We start from the raw sequence: 23678 nt of genomic DNA on the forward strand, positions 1-23678 counted from the left end.
AGGGTATATTGATTGGATTGAGCCCTTACATGTTAAGGGGAAATGGACTTGGCAAGAAGGAGAGGCAAAGATTGAATGATGCTCTCTGAATGCAGATTGTCTCAGTATCACAAGGAAAATTTATTTTTAGCTGGAAAATTTCAATGTTGAAAGTCGTAACTAGTACTATTTTATTAAACATAAGTGCTTTTTAATAATCTCTATGCAGTATCTTTTTTTACAGAGCTGAAGGCATTTTTTTTTTTTTTTTTTTTTTTTTGCTCACATCTTCTCAGTCCATTAGGTAGAACCACTAAGGGAATCATCTGTTTTAGTGATTTTTTTGGTTCTCTTTATTGAGAACTATAATTATGTCTTCCTACCTCCCCCCAAGTATATGAAATAGAACAATTTCTTCATCTAAAGTGGTGAAATTATGTGTCCACTCTTTCATTATATAAATATATATATATTTCATTATATTTATAAAGAGTACATGATTTAATTCCAGAACCTCAGAGTATTTTTTTTTTATCATTTTGCTGAAAAATGACCAACTAAAATACCAAACCAGGCATGTAATCAAAAGCATTATTTAAAAATGGATCACTTCAGGTGCCTGGGTGGCTTAGTGGGTTAAAGCCTCTGCCTTCGGCTCAAGTCATGATCTCAGGGTTCTGGAATTGAGCCCCACATTGGGCTCTCTTCTCAGCATGGAGACTGCTTCCTCCTTTCTCTCTGCCTGCTTCTCTGCCTACTTGTCTGTCAAAGAAATAAAATCTTTGGAGAAAAAAAATGAAATTACATTTCAATAAGCAGTAACACATCAATAAGAATTTGAAGGAAGTGTTCTTGACTTCCTAATATAATATTTCCCAAATTGTCAAATACCCTGGAAAATAGATATATTACTTTCTCCAGGAAAAATTCTGAAGTCTTATTCTCTTAATGTAAATAGTAGAGGGTTTCAGGGAATTGATGAAGTTATTGGTAATGCATTTATTATATTATATTTCTTCCTTTTAAACTCTGCTACCCACAATTCTGGCTACCTTCTCCACCTGTGACTCCCAATACCTTTCTAAGAATGTCTCCCTTTTTATAATATAACTTTTCTGCAGACTCTGTCTTCACTATCCCTTCAGGAGCCTTGTTCGTCAAGTACAAATATGAGAAACAGTTCTAAGGAGGAGTGAATGGGATCTAATGACTTATTTGCTATTGGGGGCAAGGGAGAGGACAGCCTTTAGATAAGTAGAATCAGAAACCTTCGGTTACCAGCAGAAATGGAGGTAATATATTTATTTATTCCTTACCAGTAAGGATCATTGCTGCAGTTTCCTTATTGAAAAGTTTGCTGCCAGCTTGAGACCCAGAACATTTACTGGGGTTTCTGTTGTTCTTCCCCAACACTTAAGAAACTGAGAATGAGAAATCAGTAGCTTCCTAACCACCCATTCCAAGATTCCATCTGTTTTCTTCTTTATTTGCCAAAATAGTTTAGATTTTTTTTTTCTATCCATGCTGCCTCACCTAAAAGTAGATCTTTCCTTCAGATCTCAGTTATATACTTGAAACTGGAAACTTGAAAGCTTTGCACTGGAAAACGTTATCTTCTTTGAAATATACTTATGCCCGAAGTGGTTTAGAGAAATGGCATTTCTTGTTCATGACTCATGAGCTCCATCCACTATGATGCCAGACATCATAGTAGTACTGAAGGGTTCCAAGGCAACTAAACCAAGAAGACTTCCCTTCCCCCAAAAGCTTACAGTGTACATGTGCAAAACAATAAAGCCACACAGTATGGCAGGTATATAGCAAAGGGGAAGAGAGAAGTGTGCAAGGAATCAACAAATTCTACCTAGGAAATAAGGCATCACAAATGACTTCATAGAGCTGATGCCTCCATACACTTTTGAATAAATAATAGTAGTTTGCATTCCCTGCAAAAAGAGTAGGTCAGTATAGGTACAGATACAATAAACAGACTGATGTGCTCAGGGAATGTCAAACAAAACAGCATGTATAAAACTACAGTACAGACAAGTATTCTAAAGAGATAAAAATGGATTGGCAGGCAGGATGCCCTTTACAGAAGATTTATGATATTTCTAGGGGCATTGTCACTGCTTGTCCTACACCCACCCACAGCATCTTTATTACATGACAGCTATGTAGTCTGAGTGGGGTTCACTCCAGTCCAAGTTCAGAGGTGGGTCATGATGGATTTCAACCACAAGGGTCATTCCACACCCCCTGTTATTATGGTTGGTTCACTGAGAGACACTAACCAAGGTCTAAATGAGTCGATACACTGCAATTACCTAAGGGATTTGTTCAAAGAAGGCTCAGTCAGCACAAAGCTAAAAGCCGTTTTTTTAAAAGTTCATGAGAACTGACTGGAACTACCCTTCCTCTGAAGAAGGAAGCTCCTTGTCTCATTTGCAGCTAAACAAAGTCAGCCTAAGAATGAAACTAATGGAGTAGAAGAGAGGATCTAAAGAAAAGCAGAAAAAAGTGCATGAGGCACAGTCTTAATTTTAATGACATGATCCAATCAATTTACTTTCCATTGAGACAGAGTTGGTGTTAAATCTTCTAATACAGCACCCTCTAGGACCCCTTGAAACAATTTAGTTGGAGATATAATATCACCATTTTTATGTTTTAGAGAGACCATTCAAGCCATTCATAGAAAGAATATAAAAATTACAAGCCACAACACTGGCTACCTAATTTGCTAAGAGTGAGCCCCACTCCTGTGTTCCCCTGTAGACACATCCTCTCCAACCAAGCCTCAGCTCCAGGTTCCCTCCTATAGCAAACCCAAGCAAACCTGCCTAATGCTGCATATACCTCTCCTACCTGCTTCTGCAGATCTGCCTTCTTTAATATGTCCTTCGCTAGCCTCTATCCAAAGTGGTACCACAAACCTGGCATTATATAAGAAGCCCCAACAAAAACTTCTACCATGGGAACAGGGGAAGAAAACCACATTATCTGTCTGCAGTCTGACTGCAGCCCCAGCAGTGGGCTGGGGGCAGACATCTGGTTTGACTGCAGGTCTTGCCCACCGATGAACCCTTCTCAGAGGACAGCACAGAGAAAGTGTCCAGCAGTTTGGTGCTGCCACCTCTCTGGCAAATTCCTGGGCTGAGTCAACTCAGGCCTAAGGCAGCTCCAGAATGGCCCACTAACAACAGGGGGCAAAACCCTTTCCACAACAGCCAGGGGGTCCTTACAAATGACTGGATTGAAGCAAAAGCAGCTCAACCACAACAATAGGGTATACACAGCACATATAGGAGACATCCCTGTAGCTCTGAGTCCTTGTGAACAGGGAACACTGAACTGCAGGACAGTATAGGGCCTGTTTTTCATAAGGCCATAAGGCCTGCTCTCAAGAGCAGGAGATGTGGCTGCCTTTCCTAACACATAGACACAGAGAATTAGTCAAAATTAAGAGACAGAGGAGTGTGCCCTAAATGAAAGAAAGAACAGGACAAAAATCACAGGAAGAGAGCTAAACAAAACAGAGGTAAGTAACATACCAGATAAAGAATTTAAGGTAATCATCATAAAGATACTCTTTGGATTTGCAAAAGGAGTAGAGGACCTCATCATAAACATGCTCATTGAACTTCTGAAAAGGGTAGAGGTCTTTAATGAGACACTCAACAAAGAGATAGAAAGGATGCCTGGTTGCCTCAGTTGGTTAAGCATCTCCTTTGACTCAGTTCACGATTCCAGGGTCCTGGGATTAACTCCTGCATTAGGCTCCTTTCTCAGTGGGGAGCCTACTTTTCTCTCTGCCTGCTGCTCCCCCTGCTTGTGTGCATGCTGTCTCTCTGACAAATAAATAAATAAAATATTTTTTTAAAGAGAGAGGAAAAAAAAAGAACTACTCAGAGACAAAGAACTCAATAACTGAAAATAAAAATATGCCATAGGGGAAATAAAAGCAAAAGTGAACTATTAGGACGTCATCAAGCTAAAAAGCTTCTGCCCAACAAAGGAAATAATCAAAACAGCTAAAAGGCAACTTACAGAATAGGAGAAGATAATTGCAAATGACATATCTGATAAAGGACTAGTATCCAAAATATGTAAGAACTTATAAAAGTCAATACCCATAAAACAATTAATCCAGTTTAAAAATGGCCAGAAGACCTGAACAGATATTTTTCCAAAGAAGTCATATAGATGGCAAACGGACACACAAAAAGATGTTCAACATCACTGATCACCAGGAAAATAATAATCAAAACTATGAGACACCACCTCATACCTATCATAATGGCTAAACACAGGAAACAACAGATGTTGGCAAGGATGTGGAGAAGGGGGAACCCTCTTGAGCTGTTGGTGGGAATGCAAGCTGGTGCAGCCACTCTGGGAAATAATATGGAGGTTCCACAAAAAGTTAAAAATGGAACTACCTTACAATCCAGCAATTGCATTACTAAGTATTTGCCCAAAGGATACGAAAATACTTATTCAAAGGGACACATGCACTCTGATGTTTATAGCAGCATTATCAACAATAGCCAAATTATGTAGAGCCTGGATGTCTATCAACTGACAAATGGGTAAGAAAGAGGTTGTATATACACAAAATAAAATATTACTCAGCCATAAAAAAGAATGAAATCTTGCTATTTGCAATGATGTGGATGGAATGAGAGAGTATTATGGTAAGGGGGAAAAAGAGCAAATCAGAAAACAGACTCTAAACTATAGAGAACACACTCAGGATTGCTGGAGTAGAGGTGGGCAGGGGAATTGATTAAATGGGGGATGGGTTAAATGGGTTATGGGTATTAAGGAGAGCACTTATTGTGATGAGAACTGACTGTTGCCTGTAAGTTATGAATCACTAAATTCTACACCTGAAACTAAAGTTGCACAGTATGTTAGCTAACTGGAATTTAGGGGCTCCTGGGTGGCTCAGATGGTTAGGTGTCTGCCTTCGAGTCAGGTCACCGGACATTCGGTGGTGGAAAAGATAAAAAAGTGAGACCCATCAATGTGCTGCTTACAAGGGACTCATTTCGGACCTAAAGACACATGCAGACTATAAGTGAAGCATTTGTCATGCAAATGGAGGTGAAAAAGAAAGCCAGGGAGCAATACTTGTATTGGGATAAAATAGACTTTAAAACGTAGAACAAAGACTATAACAAGAGACAAAGAAGGATGCTATATAATCATAATAGGAACAATCCAACAAGAAGATAAAGTGATTGTAAATATTTATGCACCTAACATGGGAGCACCCAAATACATAAAGAAAATATTAACAAACATAAATGAGGAGATTAATAGTAATACAATAACGGTATGGAACTTTAACACCCACTACATCAATGGATAGATCATCTAAACAGAAAACCAACAAGAAAACACTGCTTGAATGTCACATGGGACCAGATGGATGTAACAGATATATACAGGACATTCCATCCTAAAACATCAGCATACACATTTTTCAAATGCACAAGGAACATTCTCTGAAACAGATCACACATTAGTCCACAAAACAAATCTCAGCAAATTCAAAAAGGTTGAAGTCATACCATGTATCTTTTCCAACCACAATATTATGAAACTAGAAATTAACCACAAGAAAAAAATATAGAAAGAATACAAATACGGGGAAGTTAGTGACGTCCAGGTGGTTCAGTAAGTTAATTATCTACCTTCAGCTCAGGTCATGATCCCAGGGTTCTGGGGTCAAGTTCTGCTTTGGGCTCCCTCCTCAACAGAGAGCCTGGTTCTTTGTCTCCCTCTGCCATTCCCCCTGTTTGTGTTCTCTCTCTCTCTCTCTCTCTCAAATAAATAAACAAAATATTTTTTAAAAAATACGTGGAGGTTAAATAACATGCTATTACAGAACGAATGGGTCAACCAAGAAATCAAAGGGGACATTTTTTTTTTTTTAATTGAGACAAATGGGATGCCTGAGAGGCTCAGTCCATTAAGCATCTGCCTTTGGCTCAGGTCATAATCCCAAGGTCCTGGGATCGAGTTCTGCATTGGGTTCCTTGCTCAGTGGGGAGCCTGCTTTTCTCTCTGCCTGTCACTCTCCCTGCTTGTGTGCTCGCTTGCTCGCTCTCTCTCTCACTCTCTGACAAATAAATAGAATCTTTTAAAAAAATAAAAATAGAGATGAATGAAAATTAAAACACAATGGTCCAAAATCTGGACAGCAAAATCTAGAACTGTTCTAAGAAGTAAGTTTATAGAAATACATGCCTATCTCAAGAAGCAAGAAAACTCTCAAATAAATAACATAACCTTACACTTAAAGGAGCTAGGAAAAGAAGAACAAAGAAAACCCAGAACCACCAGCAAAGGAAAAAAATAATAGATTAGGGCAGAAATAAAAGAAACAGAAACACTACCACCAACACCCACTGCATCAATGTATAAAACAACAGCAACAACAATAACAACAACAAACCAACACCCCCCCCCACACATCAATGGAGAGCAACAACAGCAGCAACGACAACAAACCAAGAGAAAAGATCAGTGAAACCAGGAGCTGGTTCTTTGAAAAGATCAGCAAGAGAGAGGACTCAAATAAACAAAATCACAAATGAAAAAGGGGAAATAACAATTGACATTACAGAAATACAAAGGATTATAAGAATATTATGAAAAACTATATGGCAACAAATTGGACAACTGAGAAGAAGAGGATAGGTTCCTAGAAACATATAACCTCCCAAACTGAATCAGGAAGAAACAGAAAACTTGAATAAACTGGTTAACAGCAATAAAATTGAATCATTAATCAAAAAATTACCAAGAAGCATAAATTCAGGACCAGAGGGCTTCACAGGTGAATTCTACCAATCATTTAAAAAATATAGAACTATAGGTCAATATCTCTGATGAACATAAATGCAAATTCTCAACAAAATATTGGAAAGCTGAATCCAGCAATACATTAAAAAATTATTCACCATGATCAAGTGGGATTTATTCCAGGCATACAGGTATGGTTTAATATTTGTAAATCAATCAGTATGATACACTGTATCAAGAGAAAAGGTAAAAACCACATGATCATTTCAGTAGGTGGATGAAAACGTTTGAGAAAGTACAACAATCAATCATGATAAAAACCCCTAAAAGGAGATTTAGAGGGATCATACCTCAACATGATAAAGGCCATATATGAAAAACTCACAGCTAACATCACACTCAATGGTAAAAAACTAAGAGCTTTTCCCCTAAGGTCAGGAACAATACAAGGATGTCTACTCTCACAACTTTTATTCAACATAGTAATAGAAGTCCTAGCTCAGCAATCAGGCAAGAAAAATAAATAAAATGCATCCAAATTGGTAAGAAAGAAGTAAATTTTTCACAATCTGCCGATGACATCATACTATATATAGAAAACTCTAGATTTCACCAAAAAACTACTAGAACTGATAAATGAATTCAGGTAAGGTTGCAGGATACCAAATCAATATACAGAAATCTGTTGCATTTCTGTACACTAATAATGAAGAAGGAGAAAGAGAAATTAAGAAAACAATCCCATTTATAATTGTGCCTATGATAATCAGATACTAAGGGATAAACTTACCCAAGGAGGTAACTATATGAAAACTATAAACTATATGAAAACTATATGAAAAGTTATATGAAAAACTATAACTATATGAAAACTATAAAACATTGATGAGAGAAATTAAAGATGACATAAGTATATATATTCCATGCTTATAGATTGGAAAAACAAATACTGTTAAAATGTCCACATTACTCTAAGCAATGTACAGATTTAATATACTCCGTATCAAAATATCAGTAGCATTTTTCACAGAACTAGAAAAAATAATCCTAAAATTTTTATGCAACCACCAAAGACCCTGAAGAGCCCAAGTATCCTTGAAAAAGAAGAACAAAGCTGCAGGTATCACAATCCCAGATTTCAAGATACACTACAAAGCTGTGCTAACCAAAACAGAATGGTAGAGGCACAAAAATAGATCAACAGAAAACCTAGAAATAAACCCACAGTTACATGGTCAATTAATCTGTGACAAAGGAGGTAAAAATATGCAATGGGAAAAAGATGTTCTTTTCAACAAATGGTGTTGAGTAAACAACATTTACATGCAAAAGAATAAAACTGGGCCACTTCCTTACACCATACACAAAAATAAACTCAGAATAGATTAAGAAATTAAATGTGATGCCTGAAACCATAAAAATCCTAGGAGAGAGAATGGGAATTCCTCTGACATCAACTGTATAGCATTGTTCTAGACATGTCTCCTGAGGCAAGGGAAACAAAGCAAAAATAAACTGTTGAGGTTTCATCAAAATAAAAAGCTTCTACACAGCAAAGGAAACAATCAACAAAACTAAAAGGCAACCTACTGAATAGGAGAAGGCATTTGCAAATGACACATCTGGTAAAGGGTTAGTATTGCAAATACGTAAAGAACTTTTATAACTCAACACCAAAACTACAAATAATCCAATTAAAAAAATGGCAGAAGACTTGAACAGACAGTTCTCCAAGGAAGACATACAGATGGCAAACAGACATCCAAAAAGAAGCTCAATATCACTCATCGTCAGGGAACTGCAAATCAAAACCACAAGGAAATATTACCCCACACCTGTCAAAATTGTTGACATCAAGAACACAAGAAACAACAGGTGTTGGTGAGGATGTGGAGAAAAAGGAACCCTCGTGCACTATTGGTGGGAATGCAAACTGGTGCAGCTACTGTGGAAAACAGTATGGATGTCCCTTAAAAAATAAAAAATAGAATTACCATATGATCCAGTAATTCCATTACTGGGTATTTACCCAAAGAAAATGAAAACATTAATTCAGAAAGATATATGTACCTATATTTACTGCAACATTATTTATAATTCCCAAGATATGGAAGCAAATTAAGTGTCCCTTTGTAGATGAATGGATAAAGAAATTATATACACACACACACACACACACACACACACACACACACACACACATATACATACAGTAGAATATTACTCAGCCATAAAAAGGAATGAAATCTTGCCCTTTGAGACAAAATGGATGGACCTAAAGGGTATAATGTTAAATGAATAAGTCAGTCAGAGAAAGACAATTACTATATCATTTCATTTATACATTGAATTTAAGAAACAAAACAAATGAATAAAGAAAGAGATAAAAAACAGACTCTTAACTATAGAGAACAAACTGATGGTTACCAGAGAGGAGGTGGGTGGGGGTGATGGGTGAAATTGGTGAAGGGGATTAAGAGGACACATATCATGTTGAAAACTTAGTAATGTATAAAGCTGTTGAATCATTTTATTGTATACCTGAAACTAATATAACACTGTACATTAGTCATACTGGAATTAGATAAGTAGATGTTAGATAGATAGATGATAATAATAATAATGAGAGGAAGAAGAAGGAAGAAAGGAAGGGAGGGAGGGAAAGGAAAGAAAGATGAAAAAAAAAAAAGACAGGGAAAGAATGAACAAAAGAGAGTAGGAGAGGTGTTGGCAATACCACAGAAAGTAAGAAAAGATACCACTCATTTATTCACACTTTAACTTTGCTTCAGGTGGGATTCTGAGTGCTGAGATGCAATGCAACCAGCAGATCAAACACACTTTCCTGGAGTTGATAGTCTCTGTGAGTCATTTCTCATCTTGCACAAAGCAGTTTCAGGTCAGTGGTGAAAGCAAAATTCAAATAGCACATGTGGAAAACTGAGTGGAATGAAAAGAAGCAAATCCCTGCACTGTAGTCTGAAACATTGAGAAGCATGGTCTTGAAACAGGCAGGAGTAACTAGTTGTGGAGAGTCCAATCACAGGCTGGCTGTGATTTGTAAGGTGATAACGATTATGTTTAGGCTTTGGGACAAAGAAACAAACAAAACAAAACAAAACAAAAAACAAAAAACACAAGAAAGAAATGTTTAAAAATACAGTTAAGAAGGGGAACAGCAATTATTGCTTGCAAGGTCCTGGACGAGGTGGAGTAAGTTTGAATCAAGAGCACAAATGGTGAAGTCAGCCTTGAATGTGAAGAGGATGTGAAAATAAGAACGTGGTCAGCCATTTTGGGCCTCGCAGACAGAGTGTGACTCTGTTCTATGGTCTTGCAGAGCTGTGCCCACACCTGTATTTTACTGTTGTGATTGTTGCTTTTCTCCCTGATGAGCTTGAACCGTGTGCAACTGGCAGTGGTGTGTATTACCTGTTCACTAATGAGAGCGGTGCCTGGAATATAGTACATGCTTAACAAACATATGTCAATAACAGAATGCTCCCAGAGCAGGAGTGAGCATTTCTGATTTAAAAGTGTAAATTCTACAGGTAAAGGAATTTCCAAACAACTTCAATTAGTTCTGACTTTATTTCCCTGAGGCCTCAGGAGTCAGTAAACAAAATAAAAAACTTCAGAGTTATAGTGGGGTTTTCTTTCTAGTTCTTATTAAACTTTCTTGCCATCATAGCTATAAATAAATATACAAACAACTCCATATGCATTCAACTTACACCCATGACAATTGTCATCTGTCTTCACTGACTAATGGTCCTCCAAATGGGAACAGCTTCTCTGCAGTTATCTCTTTCAAAAATGTTTAAGTACTTATGAGACTTCAGAGTTAACACTACAGCTCAAGTGTTATAGACCACCAGTCTCCCCAAAGCATAAATAAATATAGAAATCTCAAGTCCTTTATATTGCTGATAAAATAAGAACTGTTTTTTAGTTGAGTTCTCTAATGACTCACATAATCAATATTCTCTATGAAAGAATAGATTTAAAATGCAAATCAGGTGTTTCCCTTTATACAACTAAACACACTACTGCAATCACCATTCCTGCCCTTTCTTCCCAAAATGTCTCTAATCATAACAACAAAGAATAGTTCATTACCCAGTGAATTGGAAGAAAATGCCTCACTTTTGAAAATCCTGTTTCAGAGAAACCTTAAATAGCTTCCAAGTTCAAGTGACTGAACTTTATTCATCCTTAGTTGGTAAACTTGTTTTTAGTTCTGAAAGAGGGAACATTAAGAAATAAAACTTTAAGTGTAGCCACTACCACTGACCTGTACAGAAGAGATTACACCCTCTACTAAGAATACATTCTTGACATTTGTACCGCTTTTCAAATCCAATTACAACCAAAAATTAATGTGATAGTGATTTCTAAGCTCTTACCAATGACTCACTTAATTCACATGGTTGTTAGGAATACAAAACTTGCTCTGTAAGTGTTGGCCCTAATGTATATTATTTTGTTACATCCCTATCGATCCCTGTGTACATGGGTATCTATTAGGAGCCTGTTCCACTGTGACAGAAAATGCAATTTATAATGATTTATACTAATAGGGGTTTATTTTTCTCACATAAGAAGTTTGAAAGTAGGAGTCAGCTGCTCGGTAACATTGTCAGGGGATTGCACTTTCTATCTCTCTGCTGTGCCATCTTTAGTGTATTACTCTGTTTCTCGTGAACAACAGATTATGATCACAATATGCCAGCTACAGGTCTGGATGCCTGTCTATTTTCAGGGTAGAAAAAATGGGGACAAAAGATGCAGGCCACCACTTTTCTTTATTTCAAGAATGGAAAGCCTCTGCAAAAGTCCCTCGATATACTATCATTTTGGTCTCATTGGCTACTTTTGGCTGCAAGAGAAATCAAGAAATCAGAAAACAGTATTCTAGAAATTGGATTAAACCAAACACTATGCATTGCCAAAGGTTGTGCTCACTGTTGTCTCAGGTAAAATCAGAGAACAATCATAGAAAAAGAAGGAGAAGACAGATCTCAGGTAGACAACGAATAATGGCTGCCATCGTACATAATGAAGTCTATTGTCTAGAAGGTTCAGGCAATACAGTTTTACTTTTCCTCACTTTTTCTAGTTAAAAAATGTTTAGGTAGTAACAACTCTAATCCCCTCAAGAGCAGGAACTGTGATTTTCCTCTATTTTGCTATAATACAGATACAATAACTGACAGAGGAGATGCACACTGGATGATAAATGAATGAATGGATGAATAATCCATATGTAAATTACTGATTTTCAGAAATTTGGATGCCATAACATCATTCTGTACTAAATTTATATTGAATAATAAATATTTTATGTTGTGTACCTGGGATTCTCTTATGTCTTTGACTTCTTTTTTAGCTGACATATAACACTGTGTAAGTTAAAGGTGTATAACACATTGATTTAATACACTGATACACGGCAAAGTGATTGCCACTACAGTGTTAGCTATACCTCCATCGTGTCACAGAGCTACCATTTCTTTTTTTTTTTTTAAAGATTTTATTTGTTTATTTGACAGACAGAGACCACAAGTAGACAGAGAGGCAGGCAGAGAGAGAGAGAGAGAGAAGCAGGCTCCCCGCTGAGCAGAGAGCCGGATGCGGGACTCGATCCCAGGTCCCTGGGATCATGACCTGAGCCGAAGGCAGCGGCTTAACCCACTGAGCCACCCAGGTGCCCCAACCATTTCTTTTTCATAGTAAGAACATTTAGGATTTACTCTCTTAGCAACTTTCAAGTATACATTAAGTTTTCTTAACCATAATTATTCTGTTGCATAATAACTCTAGATCCCCAGAACTTGTTTAACTTATTCAAAAGGTTGTACTCTTTGACCAACATCTCTCCATTTCCCCCACTCTATAGGCTTTGGTAACTACCATTCTAGTCTGTTTCCATGAGTTCAGCTTTTTCATATTCTACATGTAAGTGAAATCATGTGGTACTTGTCTTTCCCTGTTTGACTTATTTCATTTAGCATAATGCCATCGAGGTCCATTCATGTTGTTGCAAATGGCAGGATTCCTTTCCTTTTTTATGTCTGAATAATATTCCATATATATATATATATATCACAATTTCTTTTTCCATTATCCATCCACAAACACTTAGGTTGTTTCCATATCTTGCTGTCATAAATAATGCGACAATAAACATACAAGTGCAGATAACACTTTAAGATCCTATTTTCATTTCCTTTAGACATATACCCAGAAGTGGGATTGCTGGATTATAGGTAGTTTTATTTTGAATTTTTTGAGGAACCTCCATATCATTTTCCATAGTACCCTGCAACAACTTACCTTCTCACCAACATTGCACAAGTTTTCCCTTTACTCTACATTCTTGCCAACACTTTATTTCTTGTCTTTTTGATACCATTATAACAGGTGTGAGGTGATATCTCATCAAGGTTTTGATTCACATTTCCTTGGTGATTCATGATGTTGATTTTATTTATTCATTTGACAGACATAGATCACAGTAGGCAGGGGGAGGGGAAGCAGGTTCCCTGCTGAGCAGGGAACCCTATGTGGGGCTCAATCCCAGGACCCTGGGATCATGACCTGAGCTGAAGGCAGAGGCTTTAACCCACTGAGCCACCCAGGTGCCCCAAATCTTAAATTTTTTTTAAGATTTTATTTATTTATTCATCAGAGAGAGAGAGAGAAAGAGCAAGTATAAGCAGGGGTAGTGGCAGGCAGAGGGAGAAGCAGGCTCCCTACTGAACAAAGAGCCTGATGCAGGACTCGATCCCAGGACCCCAGGATCATGACCCGAGCCAAAGGCAGATGCCCAACTGACTGAGCCACCAGGCATCCTCCTCTGCCCATTTTTTAATCACATCATTTGATTTTTTTGCTAAAGAACTGTGTGAGCTCTTTATATATTTTGGACATTAACCCCTTCTTAGATATATGATTTGCAAATATTTTCTCTCTTGCTATAGATTCCTTTTCATTTTGTTGAGGGTTTTCTTTGCTGTGCAGGACATTTTAGTTTGATGCTGTCTCACTTGTTTATTTTTGCTTTTGTTGCCTTTGCATTTGGTGTCAAATTCCCCCAAAAATCACTGTCAAGGACCATGTCAAGGAATTTAAGCCCTGTGTTTTTGTCTGGGAGTTTTATGGTTTCAAGTCTTTAATCCATTTTGAGTTGATATATATATATCAACATATATATATATATATATATATATATATATATATATATGTTGTAAGATAGGGTTCTAATTTCATTCTTCTGCATTTTGCTATTTTTTTTTTCCAACACTGTTTAGTGAAGAGATTATGTTCCCCATTTTGTATTCTTGGCTAATTATAAATTGATCTTTATTTTCTTCCTTTTATTAATTTTGGGCTTCATTCTCCTTATATATTTTTAACTTCTGCCAAGCCATGTGAAATTTAAAGGCAGTGTCCTTTTTCAAAAGGGAGAAGCTGAATTATTTAAATATTAAATGTACTAAAGGATGAACCACAAAGTAAATGTTCACAGCAACTGGAATGAAGTAAGGAAGGGAGAAGGGAGTAACAGAAAGGAAGTACTCAAGCTACCAAAAGATTGTCAGGGTTTGGATGGCAGCCAGATGTCTAAGAGTGAAATGCAACATCATCCAAAGTCCTGGGGAAAAACAACAACAAAAAGTTTAAGTTGATTTAGGTGTGTCTTTTCAAGTTTAAAAATAAAACCAGACTTCTATTAAATAGTCTTTGATAACTGTTAAATTCAATATAATGGAAAAGGATCTTAACCATATAGGGCCATTAGAAGCTCTTTAGATAATACTCAGAATGATATTTCTATCTTTTTGAACAGTACCAAGTGGCATGAAGCAGGCAAGGATTTTCTTTTCCCTGTAAACTCTTTTCTCTATTGCCCAATCCTCTGCTCAACCTTCCAGCTTTGACAAAAGGGAGTCATTGCTTAGATTGAGAAAAAGCCCCTAGATTGCCTTACATGGAACTAAGAAAATCTCAATAGGAAAAGTAAAGAAAGTTTCACACCATCTTCTGAACTCTCTAGGAGTCTATGATAGATAAAAATAAATATTTTCTTTCTGGAAACAAGCTAGCTCCACAACCTTGTCGAAGGTGAAAATGAGAAGCTTTTTTTGCAGTTACTTTTCAGAGATTTAAATTTTTATAGAAAAAAAAAAGTTGAAAAGAATCCCATAATCTATTACTCTTAACCACACAAGAAAAGACTTGTTAAACTGATGAAACAGTGCCTTCCTAGTGTGCAGTTGTTTTAGTTGCAAGGCAAATGTAAGAAAACAAACAGCACCATAAATATCGTAATTCTGTGCAAATACAAATCAGTCAAATAATGGCAAATTCAATGGAATCATAAAAATTTAAAATAAGATCTTAGAAAACAATAAATCTACCCTTCTTATTTTAATGAAGAGCAAACTAAGATTTAAAGCTACATAACTGGGAGACAGAGGTCAAACAAAACTCAGGTATCCATTGGCACGTGATTAATCCATTTCATCATGCTGTAAATTTTTGGATGGTATATGACTACCCTTGAGTTTATCATTATGATTATCAGATACGTATGCAAATTTATATGTAAATAGTTAATCTAAAAGTTTCACAGATTTTCATTGACTACTTTGATTTGCCTAATGGCTAACATGATTATGAATTTTTAAACTGTCCCTTTTAAATGGGTGTTCTTGGCTTTTATTATGCATAAATTATTATGCACATAAAAAATTGATGTGTGAAAGTTTATGTATATACTTGCCTATTAATTCTAATATGCATAAGATAGACATTAAACCTGGGGTGAAGTCTGTCAGAGCCATACTGCAGCTGGTGAATATCAAAGATACAGCCATTTGCCTTCAAATTAATTGCAGATGACTTTTGTATGAAGTAGGAAAGCATTGCTGCAGTTTTACGTTCCTTTAAAATCAGTCCAAATTGTGTATGTGGTTGCCACTGACTAGATAAAAAAGTTGGTATCAGGTGCCTGGGTGGCTCAGTGGGTTAAGTCTCTGCCTTCGGCTCAGGTCATGATCTCAGGGTCCTGGGATCAAGCCCTGCAGAGAGCTCTCAGCAGAGAGCCTGCTTCCCCCTCTCTCTCTGCCTGCCTCTCTGCCTACTTGTGATTTCTCTCTGTGAGTCAAATAAATAAATAAAATCTTAAAAAAAAAAAAGTTGGTATCTCCATTGAAATGGTATGTGCTAATCATCTGAAATGGTATGTGCAGATCATAAACATTGTCCTACAATGTCAACTTCTCTAATTGTGTATCAAATTTTTTAAATTATATTGTATTTTATGAAGGATGGCACAATAACTATTATGGCTATGTTTTTATTTAATGAGTAATGTGCCATTTACTGGATATTAGTGGGAACTCATCTGTAGAAGAGTTTCTCTGTTTCAATCAGAAAATTAGCTGAATGTTATCTTACTGAATATATCAAAACAAGTCTGAAATAGTTTATTTTAATGAAACTATAGTTATTTCATTTGTGAAGTTATAATCATGTTTTCTAAAAATTCAACATTAGATACTTTTATATTATCTTGTATCCTATCCTAGAATTTCTTAAGTAATAATATTTAACAATAATAACATACTTATTTTAAGTCATTTTCTGCTTCAGAAATTAAATATTCATTTTGAATGAGGAGACAGGAAAGTGTCCTATCTTCTCATACCATATAGAAAGACTAATCAAAATGGATTAAATGCCTAAATATAAGAGCTACAAACCTAAAACTCTTGGAAGAAATTAGAGGAATAATTTCATAGGCCATGGATTAGATAAAGCCTTCTTAGATATGACACCAAAAGCAACAGTTTTTTGTTTGTTTGTTTTATTACAATACACAATTTATTGGAGAATTAAATTGCTTATTTGGGTCAGTGTCACATGGCCTTTTAATTTGTACTTTATCAAAATTTAAAACTTTAGGGAATACCAACAAAGGAAGTTAAAAAACAACCCAAAGAATGGGAAGAAAATATTCATAAGTCATATATCCTTATTTTATAATATATAAAATACATAAATATATATGTAAAATGTATATAAATATATAAAAACTCTTAGAACTCAAAATAAAATACCAAATAAATACACCTAAAAATTGGCAAAGGATTTGAATGAATACTTCTCCAAAGACATACAAATGGCTAATAAGCATATGAAAATATGCTCAACACCATTAAACCATTAGGAAAATGCAAATCAAAATTCCAATGAAGTACTACATTGTACCCAGTATGCTGGTTATAATCAAAAAGTCAGATAATAACTAGGATTGACAAGAATATGGAGAAATTAGAAGCCTCATATTGAATGAAAATGCTGCAGATGCTTTGAAAAAGCATCTGGAAGGTCCTGAAAAGGTTACTATAGAATTACCATATGGACAGCAATTCTGCTCTTACGTCTAGAAAGAAATGAAATGAAAATATATGACTATGCGAATACTTGTACACCAGACTGGAAACAACTCAGACGTCTTCACCTCCTGAATAGATAAATGTAGTAAACTCACATAATGGAATACTGTTCAGCAATCCAAAGGAATGAAGTACTGATACATGTTGCAACATGGATGAACTTTGGAAAAATGTTGAGTGAAAGAAGTCAGTCATAAAAGAGCGCATATTGTATATTCTACTTACACTGAATGTTTGGAATAGGCAAATCTATAGAAATAGAAAGTAGATTAGTGGTCACCTAGAACAAGGGAATGGAATGGGGGAAATATGCAGTAAGGGCTCATGGATGTGGCATTTTCCTAAAAGAATTTTTTATTTATCTTAGAGAGAGAGAGAGAGAGAGAATGAAGAGAGCAGAAGAAGAGGTAGAGAGACAAAGAGAATCTCACTCAGACTCTCATCTGAGCACAGGGTTCAATCTCATGACCCTGAGATCATGGCCTGGCCAAAACCAGGAGTCTGACACTTAACCAACTGATCCACCCAGGCACTCCAGATATGGCATTTCTTTTGGGGGGTGATGAATACGTTCTAAGATTGATTAGAGTGATGGTTGCACAACTCTAAGTATACTGAAAACCACTGAATGTAGACTTTATATGGGTAAATTTTATGGTATATGAATTGCATCTCAATAAAAATGTTAAACAAGACTATAAGGTGTGAGCTTGTGTTGGTGAAAGCAAAGGAGCAGAGAAGGGATAAAAGGAAGAGAAGAGGCCTAGGAACAGGGCTGAACAACAAGATAAGGTCTGGAGTTGAAACTGGCAGGACAGAGATAATCAAATAATAGTAATAACACATGCTTTATAATAATATAAAGGGTGTTATAATATAGGTATTATATATAAGAACAAATAACATAGTAACCAAAACATAATAATATAACAAAAACTCAGACCTTAAAAAACTTACTATATAGCAACACAAAACCATTCTTAATACCTTTGACTTTAAAATTAATATACACAGCTGTGTTTTTTTTAAAGATTTTATTTATTTATTTGACAGAGAGAGACACATGAGAGAGGGAACACAAGTGGGGCGTGGAGGGGATTTGGAGAAGGAGAGGTAGACTTCCCACTGAGGAGGAAGCCTGATGAGGGGCTTGATCCCAGGACCCTGGGATCATGACCTGAGCTGAAGGCAGATGCTTAATGACTGAGCCACCCAGGCACCCCACAACTGTGTTTTAATAATAGTGTTTCAAGAGGAAAAACATTCTTTGGGATTAGTCATAAGATGGATTCAATCCAGTATATGCCACTTACTCGCTGATTAACCCTATGAAAGTTACTTAGCTTCTCCAAGCCTCAGTTTCCCTATAAGTGAAATAGGTACAATGATACATTCTGATACTACAATACAGTACGGGTAGTGTGCTTCTGCTTGGCATGGTATTAGATTCCATACATGGTAGCCTTTAGTAGAGGAAGTAGTATAATCATTATCCTTCAGGAACAATCACTACCAATTTGCTGTATTCTACTGAAATTTCTGTTGTATTTATCTACTATGGCAATAGGATAGTCCAAAGTCGTTACTTAATAGAATATCGTTTCTAGGTTCTACAGGAGGATGTCAGCAAAAAGAAGCTTTTCTTTTCTATTACATATCAAACAGTTAAAAAATAGCAAATACTTTTCATCATATAGAAGAAAACATAGGGAAAAATAGAATAATCAAAAGCAACTGATCTAAAACCCAACTGTATATTATTACAAAATAATATAACTCTCACTGAGGTATCACCATTTAGAAAAGAAAGTTAAAGTGAAAGGAAAAACAGAGGTGGAGGTACAGAAAATAGGAGACAAATAGAAATTGGAGTCTCCAAAAGCAGAAGAACAAGAAAAATATATGCAACTGAAGACAAATAATTCTTCATTATTATACCATCAACTTAAAAAATAGACAGTTTCAGTTGTGACAAATAGGCAATAAAATATAACAATAAAAAGGGCGAAATGACATTTAAGTTTTGTATATTGTAATACTATGTCATAAAAAAGCATGGTATATAATAATAGATAATACTTGGTGCCAAACATTTGCCTATCTATTTCATAGAGAGATGCTCCTTTAATGCTGAGAGGTTAATTACACACATATACTTATGCATTTATCCATAACATCTCTTATAAAATGCCAGGTAAGAAATAAAATGGAGGGGGTGCCTGGGTGGCTCAGGGGGTTAAAGCCTCTGCCTTCGGCTCAGGTCATGATCCCAGGGTCTTGGGATGGAGCCCTTCATCAGGCTCTCTGCTCAGCAGGGAGCCTGCCTCCCTTCCCCTCTCTCTGCCTGCCTCTCTGCCTACTTGTGATCTCTGTCTGTCAAATGAATTAAAAGAAAGAAAGAGAGAAAGAAAGAAAGAAAGAAAGAAAGAAAGAAAGAAAGAAAGAAAGAAAGAATAAAACAAAATAACAGGAGAACAGACATGAAATTTCCATATTTTACTGGGTGATAAGAAGTCTGAAAGCAGATAGATGAGTGGAGCCTTGCCCCTTCACACCCATGAAAGGCTCAAAGCTGGAGAGAGAGCACAAGGCATCTTAGAGGTGGGCGAAGCATAGTACTGAAAACAATCGTGTTGGTTGGTAAGTCTTGTAAGCATAGCTGAAAGCTATGGCTAGGTCCAATGATGGTACATTGTAGCCAGGCAATAATTTATCTACCTTCACTCCAGGAGAGAGACTGGAGATTTATTCTCCAGGAAAATTGCACCAGAAATGGAAAACAAGACATGCAAGGCACCATGCAGGAAGATTAAGTGAAAATTTCCATAATGAAACCTGGAATCCCCAGTTCCTTTGCCCCCTCCTATTTCTAGAATACCTTCTGAAATAGACTGGAAGATTCTTTTTGGTAGGAATTGGACAGCCCCAGAAAACAGATTCTCTTTCCATGGCATATATGGCTCACGTACCCATCAATTTTAATGAAGCCCATTCTTGGGTAGGCACAACCTGGCACACACAGCCTCTGTGTCCCAGTTTTAATTATTAATGCACATCCAAAGAACACCAGACATTTGAAAATACCTCCCACATAGAAAGCCAGAGGGACAGTGGGAAAAGACAGAGGAGGAATAGTTTATATAGCATCATTGGATAGCTCTGTAAAAGGCACTGAGCAACTTATACCATTCAATAAGTACCATTTTTGAAAAACAGAAATACTAAACTTAATTTATTTTAAAATTAAAGATATGTACTTGGTATATCCATGCATACATTTAAAAGATTCCTAAGCATTTTCCAATTTCTAGGCATTAGGCAAATTATTAAGAGTAAGCAAAGAAGAATGAAGGTTTCTCTTTAAAATAGCTGAGAGTCTAGAAGAAAAGAGACAAATATGCAACACCTCCCCAAATTATAACAAAGTGTAATAAATGATGAAGTAACAGGATGGACACTGTTTCGGGTATCATACAAGAAAAACAATTAAATGGGAGAGTCTCCGTACCAAAACAGTATAAACACATATGTAAAACGAATTCACAAATACTATTACATATGTTTATATGTGCTTTTTAAGGTAATATAAGGAAATATTTATAATTAAAAATGATTAAAAGTTCTTCTCTCGGAAAATTAAAAGCTTTCTGGGAGAACCTAATTTCAAAGAGACTTAGCTACTTCATCAGATAGTCTTAGTAGGACTCCAGTTATAACAGCAGGCTTACTCGTAATAATCAACTGCTGCATTGGGCTATTTTTACCTTTGGGCTATTACTATCGAGGCACTTTAAATGGTTACAGAACTAACACAGAGCTTTGAACAAAAGGTATTAAAATCCTTTGAGAGTTATACTTAATCAAGCAATAACAATTTATCAACAGCTTTACCAAGCTGTTAGCTGGTTAGTCTAATTTCACATTCATAAGAAGAAACCTTATACAAAAACATAATAAACATATTAATTTTTAGTAATCACAATTTGTTCTCCATCAACGACACATATCAATCTCTTAAATACTAAAGTTCTAGGGTAATTTTGTTCCATTATAAACATGCAAAGTTTACTTTTTTTGTCTTAGTAAATTTCCAGTAGTAGACATTAATTACAGTGGAGCCTGTTTTACATATCTTATTAAGGGCATCTGTGTGTTGAAGTCAGTTAAGCGTGTGACTCTTGGTTTCAGCTCAGGTCATGGTCTCATGGTCCTGAGATTGAGCCCCATATGGGCCTCCATGCCCAGCTCAGAGTCTGCCTGGGATTCTCTCTTCCTCTCCCTCTGCCTCCTGCTTGTAATCTCAATCTCTCTCTCAAATAAATAAATAAATCTTTAAAAGGAGGGGGGTAGGGGAAAAAAAAGAACTGGCAATGATCCAGCATAGGGTTTTACCTTGATTTTTCAAAAGCATCCTTGTTTCTACCAGCATCATCTCTATCACTATATCTATGTAGAAATAACCAGCAGGACATTGTGGGGACAAGAGAGAAAGCCATGTTTATCCTAAGTACATACTGTTTTTTCTCAATGTTGCCATTCAGTATTCCAATTGACTGAGTCCTCACTGCTACACATGCATGCAAAGCACCCTCTCAGGCTAAGCTTCTGTGAAATATCTTCACTTTAAAATTTGGTTTATATGTTGACATAACGTTCTGAACTAAAGATTAGAAATTTTGATGATATTTCATAAAGTGTCAAATTCTGATGGTTTTATTCTGATTTCTTTGCTAATTTCTTTATATAAATTTGATCTTCTGTATGTAATACTTTACTCTTTCTATGAAAGTTTATATAGTATATCTCAGTTTACTCAGGATAACTTCTAGAAATAGATTTAGCATTAATCCCACCTGGAATCTTAGGAAGCTGAAAATGGAAGAAATTAAATATCTTCTTTAGGTCACCAAACTGGTTAATGGCCAGAAGAAATTGAGTTACGTTAGTTCAGCTCTAATGCAAGTCTCCTTTATGAGGCTTATGCATAATTTTCTCATGAATACAGAGAGAATACTGCTTATTTTCCTGTTGCCTTAAGAAATGCAGACTAAATGAGAAATTGTGAAGTGGTATTGAAAATATTAAGGCTAATATAAATAATGGCTAAAGGTAAAACACAATGATAAAGTAACCGACAATAGCATCAAAATTATTAAAAAATGGTATTGGTACTGACTGTCTCTTACTTGAAGGGTTAGAATATATCAGTCTCATGTTGTTCATATGTCTTTAACTAAAGTTGATCAATAATTAGTCTTCCGTCATACCTTCGTAGTAGACTGAATAACTACTTGTTTTTATACTCACATAGTCTTCAGCGTTTTTGCACATTTATACTACAGCTAGTGTGCAAAACATCATGCTGCCATTCTTTCAGTTGTGGAACCAAAGAACAACTTGGCAACAAATAAGAATATCATTTAAGTGTTTGTGTTTATCTTGTTCACTACTTTTCTGCCCAATGAACTAACTGTGCCCAGTTCACTTACCATAACATTGTTCCAGAGAGATGGGGTGCCTGGGTGGTTCAGTGGGTTAAGCCTCTGCCTTCAGCTCAGGTCAGGATCTCAGGGTCCTGGGATTGAGCCCCGCATTGGGCTCTCTGCTCGGTGGGGAGCCTGCTTCTTCCTCTCTCTCTGCCTGCCTCTCTACCTACTTGTGATTTCTCTCTCTGTCAAATAAATAAATAAATAAATAAAATCTTTAAAAAAAAAATTCTTCCAGAGAGACAGACCAACACCCTTTTAGTTAAGTGGTCTTTCTGCCCTATCATATTGCCTCTGTTTGGAAAAATAACTCATGAATTTAGCTAACTAGAATGAGAATTTTAATGATTTATATATAAAAGAACCAATCTGAACTATGAACCCAGTTTTTCTGTTGGTTTTCTAAGTATTACAGTATTCTCCTGAGAGTTGACTAGGCATATTTTCTACTTACAAAAAAATAAGCATTATTTCATAATGGGATTATTTCCTAATCTAGTCTTCCCCTGCATGTTATGGAATTATTCAATTATATGTATTCAATCTCTGCGATAAATACCTTTTTTATTTGACTTCTTTCCAAAAGAACTGAGCAATTATCTTATGAATTTAATGAATGAATGAAGTCAATCTAAATTATTATGCAAAAAATATAACATTTTCCCCATAAACTTAGGGAGAGGTTGTTTATTTGATTGCTTTAATTTGCATTATAAGTTTTCATTTTACTCTGCAGTATTTTTTCCAAAATAGAAAAAGCAGTACTTAAAATAATGCTCCTAAAAAGTGACCTTTTGATGTGATGGAATGAGTCAGTGGATCTTACTTGTGAGGTTTATAAGGCCAAGTTTATCTTCTGGAGGTAAGCAAATAACTTAAGGAAAATATAAGCCATTAAAGGCAGGTTACCTTTAATACCTGCAGGATTATG

The 23678-nt window shown here is 36.0% G+C and overlaps 1 protein-coding gene across 1 annotated transcript in view; it reads right to left on the reverse strand.

Moving 5' to 3' along the window:
* POU1F1 (POU class 1 homeobox 1) overlaps nucleotides 1–22877 on the reverse strand; it is a 417327-nt gene extending 394450 nt beyond the window's left edge. Inside the window, exon 1 of the mRNA XM_082743761.1 lies at nucleotides 22751–22877. The gene's annotated coding sequence lies outside the window, so the exon portion shown is untranslated. The remainder of the gene's footprint in view (nucleotides 1–22750) is intronic.
* Nucleotides 22878–23678: the final 801 nt, after the last annotated feature.

Source organism: Mustela nivalis (assembly GCF_964662115.1).
Source record: "Mustela nivalis genome assembly, chromosome: 1".
In the NCBI taxonomy this organism is placed as follows: domain Eukaryota; kingdom Metazoa; phylum Chordata; class Mammalia; order Carnivora; family Mustelidae; genus Mustela; species Mustela nivalis.